The following is a 16,545-nucleotide window of genomic DNA, read 5'->3' as shown; positions in this document are numbered from 1 at the left end:
TCACCTTAGAATTATAAGTTTCTATTTGCATTCGGAATGATTTTGAGATATTGAGCTTCAAAGTTTTTGCATTCCATATAGCAAACAACATGTGTGTAACAGATCTCTTTCATACTTTAACATGACAGAGACCCAAAGCGTTCTCTGAATGCAAATGATCAAAGTTCTCTTACACTTGCAAAGTGAAGTAAACGCAGATAGAACCTTCTCATTCTGAAAAGTCATTTTCCGCTTGGAATTATAAGGTTCTCTCTACCAGATCATTCATTGAAGCATTACTTATCAAGAAATATAAGTTGTTGTTGTTACAATATGTTGATGCTTGAGAAAGTTAAATTTTCGTTTCTATAACATTTATTTCATGTTTTAGGATGAATATTTGTTCTTGTTCAAATTGAGCTTACAAGGCTGGGAAAAATATTTTTTTTTCCAGTGCGGATGTTAGTTTTATCTAATTAATATGTTAATTTTTATGACATTTTATGCTTTATAAGAATTATTGAATTATATTTATTGAATTATATGACTTATGAATTAAATTAAGTATTTGCCCTTCAAGGCTTAATATCAAATTTTAAGACTTTAAAAGAAACAGAAGATGACCAGTTGAGTTTAATAAACACTGAAAAGTGTTTCACTGACTATATGTAAACAAATAAATATATTTCACATTTAATATATACGTTTTTTAATATTCACCTCTTTTTCAACAATATAAAATGTAACATTTCATCTCAATGTCGGCGATGCGGTGCCACAGTGGGTAGCACAATTGCCTTACAGCAAGAAAAATGTTGGTTCAAGCCTCAGCTGGGTCAGTTGCCATTTCTGTATGGAGTTTGCATGTACTGTCCGTTTTGCTGTAGGTTTCCTCCGGGTGCTTCGGTTTCCCCCACAAGTCCAAAGACATGCGGTACAGGTGAATTGGGTAAGCTAAAATTGGCCATAGTGTATGTGTGCGATTGAGTGTGTATGGGTGTTTTCCAGTGATGGGTTGCAGTTGGAAGGGCATCTGCTGCATAAAATATATGCTGGATAAGTTGGTGGTTCATTCCGCTGTAGTGACCCCAAATTAGTAAAGAGACTAAGCTGAAAAGAAAATGAATGAATCTCAATGTCAAAAAATGCTTCTAAATCATTATCTTTTCACACGCCTCAAATTTGTGTGGTGCGGCATTATTAAGCCGACTCTGATTTTGTGTGATTTTGTCTTCCTGGTGTTGCCCGCTGTCAATGGAGCAGTCTAGCGAAATGACAAAGAAAACTTATCCTGATTAGTCCTCGTGCATACATTAAAAATGCTGATTGGCTCACAGAAATAACCATATAGAGCCAAGCTAGAGTTCGACTTTGTAGATACACCTTTTTTGTTTTTTAAATAAGAAGTCTTAAATGTAAACTTATAAAAACACATCACATAATTTAAATAAGTTGTCATTTAACAAGAATATGTCAATAACTAAATTTTGACAAAAAATGTCACATAGAACCTTATAATTTTAAGGTGACGATAAATAAATATATATATATATATATATATATATATATATATATATATATATATATATATATATATATATATATATATATTAGCGCAAGGTTAAATTGCACAAGCAGATCATCTACGAAATGAGCCGGAACCCACCAAAGCTCCCTGAGGTAAAAAGGGCTTGGGAGGAGATAGCGGCAACTGTGTCCTCGTCTTTTGACATCAAAAGAAGGGCTGTACAATGCCAAAAATTGTTTAATGATGTTAGGAGACGGTGAAAAACAAAACTTGCCGCTAATAAAAAAAACAGCAAGTGACCACGGGAGGAGGACCACTATCTGCTGACAAACTGGCATTCTCCAGAGCAGAGCGCCCGCCAGTGTCGGCTCCAGCCCCAGAGCGCCCGCCAGTGTCGGCTCCAGCCCCAGAGCGCCCGCCAGTGTCGGCTCCAGCCCCAGAGAGCAGTACAATGTCAGTTCTAGTCCGTCTCCTGGCTTTACTGGCGCCACCCAGGCTCCTCGCCCTGCCGGCGCCACCCAGGCTCCTCGCCCTGCCGGCGCCACCCAGGCTCCTCGCCCTGCCAGTCCCAGCCCGGCTCCTGGCATTACCAACGCCACCCAGACGTCTTGCCCTGCCGGCACCTCCCAGACGTCTTGCCCTGCCAGCCCCAGTCCGGCTCCATGCCCTGCCGGTTCCACTCCGCCTCCTTGCTCTGCCGGCTCCAGTCCAGCTGCCTCCAGCCCCGCCGGCTCCAGTCCAGCTGCCTCCAGCCCCGCCGGCTCCAGTCCAGCTGCCTCCAGCCCCGCCGGCTCCAGTCCAGCTGCCTCCAGCCCCGCCGGCTCCAGTCCAGCTGCCTCCAGCCTCGCCGGCTCCAGTCCAGCTGCCTCTAGCCCCGCCGGCTCCAGTCCAGATGCCTCCAGCCCCGCCGGCTCCAGTCCAGATGCCTCCAGCCCCGCCGGCTCCAGTCCAGATGCCTCCAGCTCGCCGGCTCCAGTCCAGATGCCTCCAGCCCCGCCGGCTCCAGTCCAGCTGCCTCCAGCCCCGCCGGCTCCAGTCCAGATGCCTCCAGTTCCGCCGGCTCCTGTCCAGTTGCCTATCCAGCCAGCTCTCCTAAAGACCCCTGCCTTGTGTCCCCTACGGGATCATCCATGGGTCATCCCTCCTGACCCTCCCTGGAGGCCCTTCCCACTACTTGGGACGGATTCCCCGGCTGCACCCTGGCTTCTTGCTGGGGCGCCTGACTCACAAACCTACCCTGGTCTGACCCTCCCATCCCTCCCCTTGTTCCTGCTCCGCTTCCCCCACAACCACCCCCCCTCCCCCCCGGACTTTTCTGGGAGCGTCTGGTAGCCGCTCTTTAAAGAGGGGGTACTGTCATGGCGGTCAGTGACCACTGGAGGGCGCTGTAGTTCACAGACTCTGAAGATTTACTACAGTGCCCAAAAGACTACAAGTTCATACATATCACGCACATTACACCCGGTCCATGTACACTGATTGGCTCACAGCTGTTCCTGTTTCCTGTTAATTTCCTGGACTATTTATACAACCATTTCACCTCTGTTTGTCACTGCGTCGTTTGTCTTCTTTGTCATTCTTGTTCCGAGTTCTAGTAAGTCTTGCTACCGAGTTTCTTGATCTTGTTCTTGTATTTTTTTTGCTAAAGTCTAGTTTGTAGAGTTATTGTTTCTGAGCCTTGTCTCTGTTTTAGTTTCTAGTTTTGTTATTTGTTTGTTACTTTGTATTTTGATCACCTTGTTTGTTGCACTGTAAATAAATATCTGCACTTGGATCCACACCTTTTTGTTTTTGTTCCTGTTTTGATCACGCTAACGTGACAGCAAGCTTCCCCTAAAAGTAAATTTTATTAGTTTTTATTTAAGGCCTTGGTGCTTTCTGTCCATCCAATATGTGTCCAGATGCAGTTTAATGTGCATGTCGATTGAACTACTTCAGCATGAACCCCATCAAATAAGCTGAGTCAGCAGTTTGCTCTTCCTTCTGAAACATTACTCCATGGTTTAAGTTTAATGTATTTATAATTGATTTATTTCATGAAAATGTTATTTATGAAAGTGTTTTTACCTTTTTTGTTAGATTAATACGATGAGCTTAAAACAGTGACAGTTCTGAGATTTATAATGGCAACCAACAGTTCTGGTTCAGGGTTTAGTGGCGGCTTTCTGAAGTGGAGCGAGGAAAATGTCCAGAACACATCAGCTGACACCTGATCTCAATTCAGTTTGGAAATTCAAGAAATGTACAGTCGTCTCAGAGATCTAATGAAACTGGAATATATTTATTATTCAATCATTAATTTTCTTTTCGGCTTAGTCCCTTCATTAATCAGGGTTCACCACAGCGGAAGGAAACGCCAACTTATCCAGCACATGTTTTACACAGCGGATGCTCTTCCAGCCGCAATTCAGTACTGGGAAACACCCATACACACTCACATTCACACACAGACCTTCAGGGTAAATTAAGTAAAGCTGAAGTCAAAACTATAATAAAGATACAGACAGAGAGTATGAGGCAGGAATACTGGGATATAAATGACTCAGGAAGAGATCTGTATACAATCAATCCAATGGTAAATCTGTGAAGGAAGAGAAATGGGGAATAAAAATGGTCATAACCGTCTCAGAATAGCACATGCAGGACTAAACAAGACACGGTATTTATAGTGAAGCACACACATGATTTACTTACATTGTAACCAATATGGTGCAGCATGTAATAACAGAATGTCAAGATTATCAATACAAAAGACAAATATTAAGAGAAGTATTTATTAGACATAATATTACATTTACTCTAGAAAATAAACTAGAGTCAACTACAATAATTCATGTTCAATTCAATTCAATTCAGCTTTATTTGTATAGGGCTTTTACAATGTAGATTGTGTCAAAGCAGCTTCACATAAATGGTCATAGTAACTGGAACAGTGTGGTTCAGTAACTGGAACAGTGTGGTTCAGGTTTTAGTGTTTAAGTTCAGTTCAGTTTAGCTCAGTTCAGTGTGATTTAATCATTACTGAGAGTTCAAACACTGAAGAGCAAATTCATCGATGCGTAGCTCTACCAATCCTGAACCATGCGAGGCAGTGGCGACAGCGGAGAGGGAAAAAAAACTTCACCTGATGGGAGTGAAGAAAAAAAACCTTGAGAGAACCAGACTCAGTTGGGCACGACCATTTTAATTTCTCCGCTGGCCAAAGTCTTGTGCAGAACTTCAATCGCCGTGGTTTATGCTGGAAGATGGCCTCAATGAAGACTCGTCTGTCCCTGGAGCGTCGCTGGAATCAGACACATGTTCTCCACTCCCCACGACCATCAGCGCAGCAGCAGCTCAGGATATGGCCTGGTCCCGGATATGGAATCCTTGGGATCATCACGTTGCTGGTCTTGGATCCAATCAGTGACTCCGCCTAATCTGAGGACCTCGGGATGAGTATCCCCAGGTGAAAATAGAGAATAAAGAGAATAATAAGCATAGCTGCTGTTCATAGTGTATATAAGCAAGATGCAGAAGCCAGTGTGGAACCCGCTAGGTGATGCATTGAGTGTATGCTTTACTAAACAGATAGGTCTTTAATCTAGTTTTGAACTGGGAGAGTGTGTCTGAGCCTCGGACGTTATCAGGAAGGCTATTCCAGAGTGTAGGAGCCATGAAAGAGAAGGCTCAACCTCCTTTACTTGACTTTGCTATTCTAGGTACTACCAGAAGCCCTGAATTTTGAGATCTTAAGGAGCGAGTTGGTTCGTAGCGAGACAGAAGGTTGGTTAGATAAACAGGAGCTAGATTATTTAGAGCTTTACAGGTGAGAAGTAATATTTTAAATTCAATACGAAACTTAACAGGCAGCCAGTGTAAGGAGGATAAAATTGGGGTTATATGATCATATTTTCTAGACCTGGTCAGAACTCTGGCTGCTGCATTTTGTACTAATTGAAGTTTGTTAATAGAGGATGCTGGGCAGCTAGCAAATAGAGCATTACAGTAATCCAGTCTCGAAGTCATAAAAGCATGGACTAGCTTTTCTGCATCTGAGATGGATAGCATATTTCGTAATTTAGCGATATTTCTCAGATGAAAGAAGGCAGTTTTTGTGACATGGAATATATGGTTTTTAAAAGTTAGATTGCTGTCTAATATGACACCCAAATCTTTTATAGTAGAGCTAAAGCTAACTTTGTATCCCTCTAATTGTAAATTGAGTTGCGAGATCAGCTGTGTGCAAGATTTAGGCCCAATAAGTAATAATTCTGTTTTGTCTGAGTTTAAGAGAAGAAAATTGTTGGTCATCCAGTCTTTGATGTCTTTGATACACTCAGTTAGTTTAGAAAATTCAGACGTCTCGTCAGGTTTAGTGGAAATATATAATTGAGTATCATCTGCATAGCAGTAAAAGCTGATCCCATGTCTTCTAATAATGTCTCCCAGAGGTAGCATGTAAATTGTAAACAGTAAAGGGCCTAAAACTGATCCTTGAGGCACCCCATACTTTACTGGGCTGACTTGTGAAGGCTGTCCATTAATATTCACAAACTGGTAGCGGTCAGTTAAGTATGACTTAAACCATTGTAGAGCCTGTCCCTGGACACCTGTAGACTTTAAGCGATTTATGAGGATATTGTGGTCAATGGAATCAAATGCCGCACTAAGATCGAGTAAAACTAATAGCGAGACGCACCCTCGGTCAGCAGCTAAGAGTAAATCATTGGTTATTTTCACTAAGGCGGTTTCTGTACTGTGGTGAGCCCTGAAACCTGACTGAAACACTTCAAAAATATTGTTCGTTTGCAGAAAAGAGCATAATTGAGTTGAAACAACTTTTTTCTAGTATTTTAGACATAAATGGAAGATTTGAAATAGGCCTATAGTTAGCTAAGTTGTTGGTGTCTAGTTGCGGTTTCTTACACTGTAAAAAAAAAAAGTTGAGTAAACTTAAAATAATTAGGCAACCTATCACACATAGCTTTTTGAGTTAACTCAACAAACAGGGTTTGAAGACCAGTGAACTCAAAATATTTTGTTGAATTCTTTAGTTCTCTGAACAAAAAGTATCATGTTCACCCAACAAGATATTTTTGTTTGCTGAACAAAAAATATCATGTTCAACCAACAGGATATTTTTGTTTGCTGAACAAAAAATATCATGTTCATTCAACAAGACATTTTTGTTTGCTGAACAAAAAATATCATGTTAACCCAACAAGACATTTTTGTTTGCTGAACAAAAAATATCATGTTCAACCAACAGGATATTTTTGTTTGCTGAACAAAAAATGTCATGTTCACCCAACAAGATATTTTTGTTTGCTGAACAAATATTATCATGTTTACTCAACAAGATCTTTTGTTTGCTGAACAAAAATTTTCACGTTTATTCAACAAGATCTTTTGTTTACTGAACAAAAATGATTATGTTTACCCAACAAGATTTTTTTAGTTTACTGAACAAAATAAAACAAACTGATTCATTATGCATTTACTATTAATTTTTAGGATTCAAATTAAATACACAAGAATAGTCAATTCACTTTTTTTTATTTTTAACTGTGTTCAAATCACAATCCAAAACATTTGCATACAAAATCAGCATTTGACATTAGCCGTGTTCAGCATTGGGCTAGTTTGTACACAACTAGTACTGAATGTTTCCAGATTTGAAAAGATTGTACACTGCCTCAACATAAAATAACTGGCAACCTTACTAAAACCAAGCTATTAGTGTGTCTAAACACTCAAACCAGGTGAATATACAATCATCTAATCAGAGTAAACCCTAAAAGCCACTCCATTCATACAGTCTTTAAAGTGTACTGCACTTTTGTCAACAAAGTACATAAAGTCCAAAAACAGACCTCAAAACATTCAAACAGTGGCACATTAGGAAGTGGTCACGGGTCAGTTGCCGTTACTGTGTGGAGTTTGAATGTTCTCCCTGCGTTCACGTGGGTTTCCTTTGGGTTCTCCGGTTTCCCCCACAGTCCAAAGACGTGTGGCACAGGTGAATTGGGTAGGCTAAAATTGTCCGTAGTGTATGTGTGAATGAGTGTGTATGGATGTTTTCCAGAGATGGGTTGCAGCCAGAAGGGCATACGCTGCGTAAAACAAGTTCATTGCACTGTGGCGACCCCAGATTAATAAAGGGACTAAGCCGAAAAGAAAATGAATGAATGAATGAACTGAACTCTCGCAGATCATGTGCCACCAACCTCCATAAAACATGCTGAATCACTTAAAAAGTATATTTGAGTTCTTTTGGGTGTTCCATATTCAGTCTATACAAGAGGCTGAACAAGTAAGCGAAGGCTGCAGGCAGATGTGGGATATCCTGAAGTACTATGGCCTCCTCCAAGATTTTAGCGAGGTTCATCACATATTGCAGGGATGCAGAAGTGCCATTATCATCTTCCACCACAGTGAAGATTCCAATCCTTTAATCTCTGGTGCTGTGGTCTTCAGGGTCCGTGTCCTTATAGGAGATTAAGTAATGGGAAAATTAATTGATGTGTAATATTAATTACTACTTATTAATGTTATTACTATTATGCAAAGAAAATAAAAACATGTAATACTTTCGTACATACAAACAGTAACACTTTGAACAGTCTATAATATATAATAATTGAACAATATATTGACAACTTTTTAATATTTAGCAATTTTTTAAACTTTTATTTTACATAAAATTGCAAAGATTTACTTTTATTTGATACAGTTTCAATTGTGAAAGTTGTTTATTGTCCTGTTTAGAATATAACTGAGCCTTTAATTGTCATTCATAAAGGATTTATAAAGCATAAATAGTCCTCACTTTAGATTAGGTCACAACTGGATGAAGTTAAGCTCATAAAGCATATACTAACATACAAAGTAACTATTATTACATACCTTAATATTAGGATATTTAAATGTTAATTTGAATAGTTTATTAATCGTGTACTTAAGCATTCTGAATGATCTTAAAAACACCAAGTATTCTTAAATAACTGGTTTGTAAATAATGCAATACTTAAATTAGTAATACAAATGAATCATTAAAGTTAAAAAAATACAATCATTGAGCACTTCATGTAGAGGTATGCTTAACAGAAAATAAATTAACTATTCGCTAATACTAAATAAATTATTTATAGCGTGCAGCTATTATAAGTGTTACCAAGCAGACTAATAAATGTAGAATAGGGTATGAAAATGGGTAACTTACCAGACATATCTTGAGAAAGCAAGCAGAATTTTTGCGAAGAAAAATTGGCAATCCCTCAAGAGCTGCTCTTTCTCGATCGGTGACAATATCAGTGACCTAAAGGAAAGTCATTTACAAAGGGTGTTTTACAATCTTATTGTTTTGTAAGTAAAAATGTACTTAGTACATTTAAATGAGCATAGTATTTTATTCATGCTGTTGAAAAAACACATGGCTTTATTTTTAAAAAAGAATTTTGTGGTTTCCATACAATGGAATTTGATAATGGTTGTGTTGGCAAATTTAGAAAAATGTTTAGTTTCATGTGACAATTACTTTGAGTTAAAAACTACAGCTATTATTTTCTATTTTCCTCTTTGAATGTATTCATTTGAAATGGTCACTCAAAACAAGTGAAACATCTGTTATTTATCTTACTTCCATCTCACAATCAAAACACAACTTGACACAATTAAAATTAATGCAAAAGGGCTGGACAATTAAATTGTTGCAATTACGTTTTATTAGACTGTATTACCTGAGCATGAAATTCATGCTTTTGTGTTTGACAGGACAAAATATGTTGCACATGTTAAAAACATCAGACGGGTGTATAAGAAAAAAAAAATCTTAATGAGTACCTGCTCATCCATCTTGTTTAAAGTTGTATCCATCTCTGGACCCATTGAATCCCTTCTTTTTCTGTAGAGTTTCAGGAGAGGTGCTGTATATTTATCAAGTCACTCGATTAACTGTCTCAGGAGATCTACATTACAGATCTGAGAAAACTCTGTGCAGATCTACAATATACAAAAAAAACATACATATTAATATTTACACACACACATATATATATATATATATATATATATATATATATATATATATATATATATATATATATTTGTAAATGTAAATATTTAAATGTTCAAATGCTGAATACAGATGTATTTTGAATTACATATAATAGTAATGTTGTTTGTTATTTTTAGCATTATCATTACTACCTTGAATGAAACCAAAGCAATTGCAATATAGTGACTTACCTCTTCCTTAAAGTCCAGGTTATCTCTCTAATTTCTTCCTGGCTAAATCTCAACAACTTCTTTTGGGCAAAGAGAAAAGGTTTCTTGCATCTGCTGGTGAATGACCGTCAAATTTCACTGATGATAACAAGTCTCACCTCCTCAAGGAAATCTTGCATTGAATTATGTCATTGTCAATATTTCAGTCCTTTTGAGCAAAAAGAAAGAAAAATATATATTTAGCCCTTTATATTTTTTATGTAAATAAAAGCTAGCTGACTGTTAAAGCAAGTTGGTCTGAATATGATAGACATTTAGTCGAGCTAACTAATATACAAGCAAATCAAGCAATGAATTACATGAAAATCACACGATTTTCACACAAATTACACAGTTAAACACGTCACCGTTTGTTCCACTGGCTCTGGTTCGAAGGGAAAAAAGGTTATGATGTGCGCAATGCTGACAGCAATCCAGATAAACAGGACATAATGTTATATTCGTTTTAGCAAGGAAATTTGACTTGGATACCTGATCTGGTATGTTATATGATACTCATTGTATTAAACGTGAGTTATTAAAGCAAATGACTTGATTGAAATCGCTATTTGTTTCAAATACATTCACTCAAAACTTTTATTGATGTAAATAGCCAAAACCAAGTGCACGAAACAACTCACGGCTAAATTATAACAAATAGTTCCGTATTAGGATACACGCGCACATCAAACCCAACATATCAAATAATATAACGTTAGATGACAACAAAAAAGACATACATACCTATGATTTAGCAGAAACGTCGTTGGCCTGCTCTTAACCGCTCTATCACGTTCTCTCACATCATTAATACACTGGTAAAATAGATCGGACAGTCAGATGGGTAGCACATCGCACAAAAAACATGTATACAATAGACCTTTTTCACAGCGGAATTGAACACCGGAAGCGCCCTTCGAAGCAGTGTGTCAATATTTCCGGGTTCGCTAGGAGTCGCAGAGACATGACAGCCTCGGGACAGCGGATGACTTTCTCACGGTCAACTTTGCCATAATTTGGACAGGAAGATGTTGTTCGGTGAATGTGTAAAACTGCCTTAATAAAACAGCATTTAAAAGATGATACCGATTTGCAGAGTTTGTGCAGAAAACGTGTCTTACACAGCGTTTGCAACGTCAGGTTCCAGTAAGGTGCACAGCCAACAACATAAAATCTGCTCATTCAAGCCATTCGTAAACTAGATTAACCTGGCTATTTAACATCCAGCAGGATGAGTTTTATGTCAGTAGTCCTGTCTGTAAACTGTGCTAACCCCCTCCTTCCTTTTTATTCAGAGTCAGATATAGTGAATGGCGAGGTAGCTGTACAGGCGAGTTGCTATCGGTTAATACATTACAGGTTGTTTAATGCTCGTGAGGTTTTCTCAAGTCTGGAAACACGTTAGCTCCTACTCGTGGATAATATTCATTTTTATTATTTATTAAAAGAACAGCAAATAACATTTTACAATACAAAAATGTACATATCAGGGTGTAATAATACAAATAATAAAATAAAATACAAATATACAAAATGTAATATAACATATGTAATAATGAAATACATTGTAGAGTTCACACATTTTAAAGTGGGTCGAGTTTCTTGTTTAGAGAGTTGATACTGGTATTATACAAGCATATTTCAGTCATCAATACCTTAAAATCTGGTTTCATATTAGTAAATTTACATGTATGAATGTACAATTTTGTTAACAACATAAGCAAATTAAATAAATAAAACTATTTTCCTCTAGATTAGGATAATCAAGTAAAGCCCAAATGTACATTTATCCATAATGAAAGAGGTTTTGAACACAAAAGAATCGTTATTAATACATTTTGCAGCTCACCCCATAAGCTGACTATGTACAATGCTAAAATAAGTGTAAAACTGTCTCCTCATATTCGTTACAAAAATACAATTTACATCAATCCCACTTTTAAATTTTTGCAAACGTTTGCTGGATAAAAACTATGGATGAGTTTATAGGACATTTCTTTAATTCTATTTCTAACATGATATTTCTGTGGTAACAGCCACACTTTTCTTCAATTCACCCTTTAATAAAGACATATAATACAATTGAATATAAGGTACAGTAATGATTTCTTTTTGGAAAAGAGTATGAATAGCTCTATTATTACTCTTGGTATTTAGTAAAACAAAATTTGCCGACATAAGATTTAGTAATATCAAAAGACGATGCATCAGAAGGATTGTCTTATTAATACCTCTAAATAACATATATGAATACCATGTCTCTGAAGGAATTGAACCAATAACAGTTGAAAACTTGCTGGGTTATTGAGATTTTGTAATAAAGGACTTCATTGTAAGAAAAGTATACCATCTTTATTATATAACTGATTAAACAAATAATTTTGCTGTCAAACCAATAAAAAAAAGAGATTTGCATTTGTATGAACTGTCTATTATTCCAAAATAACAACAATGTAGGGATAAATCATGCTTATAGATTAATGACCATGATGAGCACTTGTTTGTGGAAGGCAGATAGCTTAACTGGAGTTTTGTCTATATTATAGTTACTCATCAAAATAAACCATAGACCACTAGTCTTTAATGAAACATAATAATCTCCGCTTTGAAGTGCATTCAGCATACGAGCGTACTCCCGCATATAACTTGAAATGGCATTCAACCCCCTTTAATATTGTCATCCATGATTTTCCCTGTCCTTCGTCTTTCGGGAGATCGTGGTCATTAAAGTAAGAGTGTCGTTTTTGAGTTGGAGCAGCTGGGAACGCGACAATCACAGCGATGAGATGACCCTGCCATTCTTTCTTGCTCCGTCGCATTGAAACCGGATGTTGTGGTACACTGCTTCGCTTACCGGAACCAGGAAGTGTGAAAAAGGCCTATTATATACAATAGTGATGTGACGTTGTGCGCCGAGGCTTCGAAGCATGTATCAAAAAAACGATACATCTCGCAGTGAAGCAGTGTACCGGAGCTTGATTCGTTTTGCCATCATCACGTGATCAGTGACGTCCGAAGCTTCATTTTCCCCTATACCCACGTGACTGCTTCGAATTTTGATTCAAAGGTTTAAACATCCTCATAGTAAAGTGTATAGCGAGAGAATTGGCGTCGATTACATACATTTGTTTCAAAGCACTGCACCAGTCCCACACACCAGTAATTAAACTAAAATACAATAGTAATTTTTAGTAATAAGGTTTTGAACCATACTAAAGTGTATTAGCGTATTTTTTACGACTATCTTTAAAAAAAAACCACCGCATATCGTAGTATTGTGTTTAACAGAGACCATCTGGTGAGTGCGACACTGAAGCATCATTCACATAGCCTCCTACAGCACTCGCGTCCCAATCGGGAGACGCTGACTCGATCCCCGCTTGGAGCAGGACTGATTGTATTATGATAAACTTTTGAATACCTTGGATTTTACTACAATCATCAGTTGTGTAATGTAATATATCTTGTGTAAAAACTACAGTAATTGAGTAATTTGTTTATATTGCTGTTTTTGTATTACTACATGAATGAGTTGGTCAGTTGTGAACATTTGACATTATGGCAACACAGTGCTTTCACACACTTTCACCAGAAGAGGTCCTCATCGAGCTCTGATTTAGAAAGCTTCGAGTAACGAACCTTTTTCCGATACAATTAAGTCGAGCGCTTTACTGGTTCAGAAAGCTTCATTTCACCATCACTAATATACAATCGATTATGAAAACGATTGACACGTAGCTCCGCAGAAAGAAAGATGGTTCGTTTTGTCGCGCGCACGAGACAGGTACCCCCTGCAGTGAGCTATGGAAGTAAATTGCGCATGCGCCAGAAGCTTATAAGGCGCATGCGCCAACAAGAAGGGCACGCATCAACGCAAAACTAAGAATTTTGTATTAGTTCAACGAAATATTTTAAGTTTTTCACATTGAAGCACCATATTTGTTGAACAAACTAACTATTATTTGTCAGCATTTCAAATGAAAATATTTAAATTCAGTTAACTTATTAATCTTTGTTCAGAGGACTTTTTGAAAGTTGGCGTTTTTACAGTGTATTGAAGAGAATGAAAAAGAAACTGAAAATAGAAAAATAAAAGTTTTTTTTAAAAATGGATGAAGATAAGATTAGTATCAATGATTGTCCTATCAAGATGTTTTATACATGTTTGTGTAACACTGTGTTTAAAAAACTTAAATCAAGAGAATTTTGGGAAAAGTTATTTGAAAACTTTGATACTTCAAATATATGGAAAAATGTAAGATCAATTTTAAAAAGTCCAGCATTGGAAAACTTAGATTTTATGTTAAGACACAACTGCATAATGACAGAGATTATCTTTAAAAAGATTGGGGTATCACAAGATGATTTGTGTAAAGTGTGTTTGGAAAAAAAGGAAGGCGTGTTACACCTATTTTTAAATTGTAAAAAGAGTGATTTTATGAAGATGTTGAAAACAATGGTGTGCAATTTTCTGTATGATGAAAACAATATTTTAGAAGAATGGGATACACTGTTTTTATTTGGTTTTAATGGGAAAACAAAAAATAAGTTTGCTCTTAATTATATGTTGACTCTTGCAAGATATACAATATGGAAAAGAAGAAATATTATGAAACAAAAGAAAAAAAAATTCCATTGGTTTTGTTGTATAAACAGATTGTGACTGAGGAAATAATGGTTATATATGACTATTGCAAAATGTATGAAAAGATGGACATTTTTGAAAAATGTATTACAAAAAATAATCCATATATTGTACAAACTTGGACTGGTTTTAAAGTTTTCTTACCTGGAGATTTTTAAATATTTTATCTTTTAAATATTTGTATGTATAAATGTCATGATTGTTGATGATGTATTTTTTAATAAAGAAAAAAAAAAAAAAAAGCTTGAATCTGCTCAGGAGCAAGTGTCTTTCCCACGATTAGATTGCAGCATCTTAACAAAGTCTGCACTGGAAGTCTCTCTTTGCCATTGCTCCTTTTAGCAAGAGCACCCTATTGAAACAGGAACAGTAAAGATTCACAATTAGAGTAGTAATACTCTATAACTGGATTTGAATATAATAACAACAACAATGTGGGGTCTGCTGTGATGGAATCAGTAACTTTCACTCTTTTGTGAAATAACAGTTACCTTGTAATCAGGTGCTTAAATGCATCGCAGCTGGCTGCCGTAAGGAGAAGTCTTCAAATGCCTTGAGGTGTGCTCAAATAGAGACAGAACTGTGGTTGACAGGAAGGTGGGAGTGCTTCCTAAGCTGGTATTAAGGAGGTCTCTTTCTTTGTGGCGGAGCTCCAGCTAGGCATGGCTAAATTGAACTGATTTCCCAGAGCTGTTGCGCTACTTGAAACAAGTTGGTGTCGAAACTGCTCAGGGAAAGCAGCTTTGTAAGGTAGCGTGGCCGAGCGGTCTAAGGCGCTGGATTAAGGCTCCAGTCTCTTCGGGGGCGTGGGTTCGAATCCCACCGCTGCCAGGCAGTCCTTTTAGGATGCTTGAGAATGACCTCTCTGCTTGAGCAAACAGACTTGCGAAGAGATACTGCATGCTTCCGCTCACATCCAAATGTAGACTCCTTGGCCAAAGTTGAAGGGCTTCACTAGGAAGCTCTGCGTCTTCTCTGCTGTTTTGCTTCCGTAAAATTGGGCAGAATAGGGACCACTGCATGGATACATCTAGGGTAGCATGGCCGAGGGGTCTAAGGCGCTGGATTTAGACTCAAGTCTCTTCGGGGGCGTGGGTTCGAATCCCACCGCTGTCAGATATGGTTTTAAACAAGGCCAAACTGCTTGAGTGTGTGCGCGTTCGCAGTGAACGCTGGAAATGAGAGAGTAAATTAAAGTTGGCAACTAGTCAGTATAATGTGTTCTTTGGAACTCACGGCAGACTCGTTGGTGTGACAGCAACACATCCCCAAGCTCGAATCTGCTCAGGAGCAAGTGTCTTTCCCACGATTAGATTGCAGCATCTTAACAAAGTCTGCACTGGAAGTCTCTCTTTGCCATTGCTCCTTTTAGCAAGAGCACCCTATTGAAACAGGAACAGTAAAGATTCACAATTAGAGTAGTAATACTCTATAACTGGATTTGAATATAATAACAACAACAATGTGGGGTCTGCTGTGATGGAATCAGTAACTTTCACTCTTTTGTGAAATAACAGTTACCTTGTAATCAGGTGCTTAAATGCATCGCAGCTGGCTGCCGTAAGGAGAAGTCTTCAAATGCCTTGAGGTGTGCTCAAATAGAGACAGAACTGTGGTTGACAGGAAGGTGGGAGTGCTTCCTAAGCTGGTATTAAGGAGGTCTCTTTCTTTGTGGAGGAGCTCCAGCTAGGCATGGCTAAATTGAACTGATTTCCCAGAGCTGTTGCGCTACTTGAAACAAGTTGGTGTCGAAACAGCTCAGGGAAAGCAGCTTTGTAAGGTAGCGTGGCCGAGCGGTCTAAGGCGCTGGATTAAGGCTCCAGTCTCTTCGGGGGCGTGGGTTCGAATCCCACGGCTGCCAGGCAGTCCTTTTAGGATGCTTGAGAATGACCTCTCTGCTTGAGCAAACAGACTTGCGAAGAGATACTGCATGCTTCCGCTCACATCCAAATGTAGACTCCTTGGCCAAAGTTGAAGGGCTTCACTAGGAAGCTCTGTGTCTTCTCTGCTGTTTTGCTTCCGTAAAATTGGGCAGAAAAGGGACCACTGCATGGATACATCTAGGGTAGCATGGCCGAGGGGTCTAAGGCGCTGGATTTAGACTCAAGTCTCTTCGGGGGCGTGGGTTCGAATCCCACCGCTGTCA

At 38.2% G+C, this 16,545-nt stretch overlaps 3 long non-coding RNA genes and 4 other non-coding genes across 7 annotated transcripts in view; 5 read left to right on the top strand and 2 right to left on the bottom strand.

The window, feature by feature from the left end:
• LOC147844838 (uncharacterized) overlaps positions 1-16,545 on the top strand; it is a 172,344-nt gene that overhangs the window by 54,427 nt on the left and 101,372 nt on the right. The gene's annotated exons all lie outside the window — the stretch shown is intronic.
• The window catches only part of LOC148680288 (uncharacterized), a 95,301-nt gene continuing 83,104 nt past the window's right edge, over positions 4,349-16,545 (bottom strand). The window contains exon 2 of the long non-coding RNA XR_015943018.1: positions 4,349-5,643. This is a non-coding gene — a long non-coding RNA (uncharacterized LOC148680288). The remainder of the gene's footprint in view (positions 5,644-16,545) is intronic.
• On the bottom strand, positions 7,029-10,652 carry LOC148680290 (uncharacterized). The gene is made up of 5 exons (XR_015942822.1): positions 10,499-10,652; positions 9,737-9,923; positions 9,332-9,490; positions 8,712-8,807; positions 7,029-7,976 (listed from the first exon to the last, which is right to left on the bottom strand). It is a non-coding gene; the product is annotated as an uncharacterized LOC148680290 (long non-coding RNA).
• Positions 15,149-15,230, top strand: trnal-aag (transfer RNA leucine (anticodon AAG)). The gene has a single exon. It is a non-coding gene; the product is annotated as a tRNA-Leu (tRNA).
• trnal-uag (transfer RNA leucine (anticodon UAG)) lies at positions 15,434-15,515 on the top strand. The gene has a single exon. It is a non-coding gene; the product is annotated as a tRNA-Leu (tRNA).
• trnal-aag (transfer RNA leucine (anticodon AAG)) lies at positions 16,179-16,260 on the top strand. The gene has a single exon. It is a non-coding gene; the product is annotated as a tRNA-Leu (tRNA).
• trnal-uag (transfer RNA leucine (anticodon UAG)) lies at positions 16,464-16,545 on the top strand. The gene has a single exon. It is a non-coding gene; the product is annotated as a tRNA-Leu (tRNA).

Source organism: Danio rerio, chromosome 4 (genome assembly GCF_052040795.2).
Source record: "Danio rerio strain M-AB ecotype USA chromosome 4, GRCz13ab, whole genome shotgun sequence".
NCBI classification, from domain to species: domain Eukaryota; kingdom Metazoa; phylum Chordata; class Actinopteri; order Cypriniformes; family Danionidae; genus Danio; species Danio rerio.
Note: the sequence above shows the minus strand (reverse complement) of the source record. Positions and strands in the feature narration are given on the sequence as shown.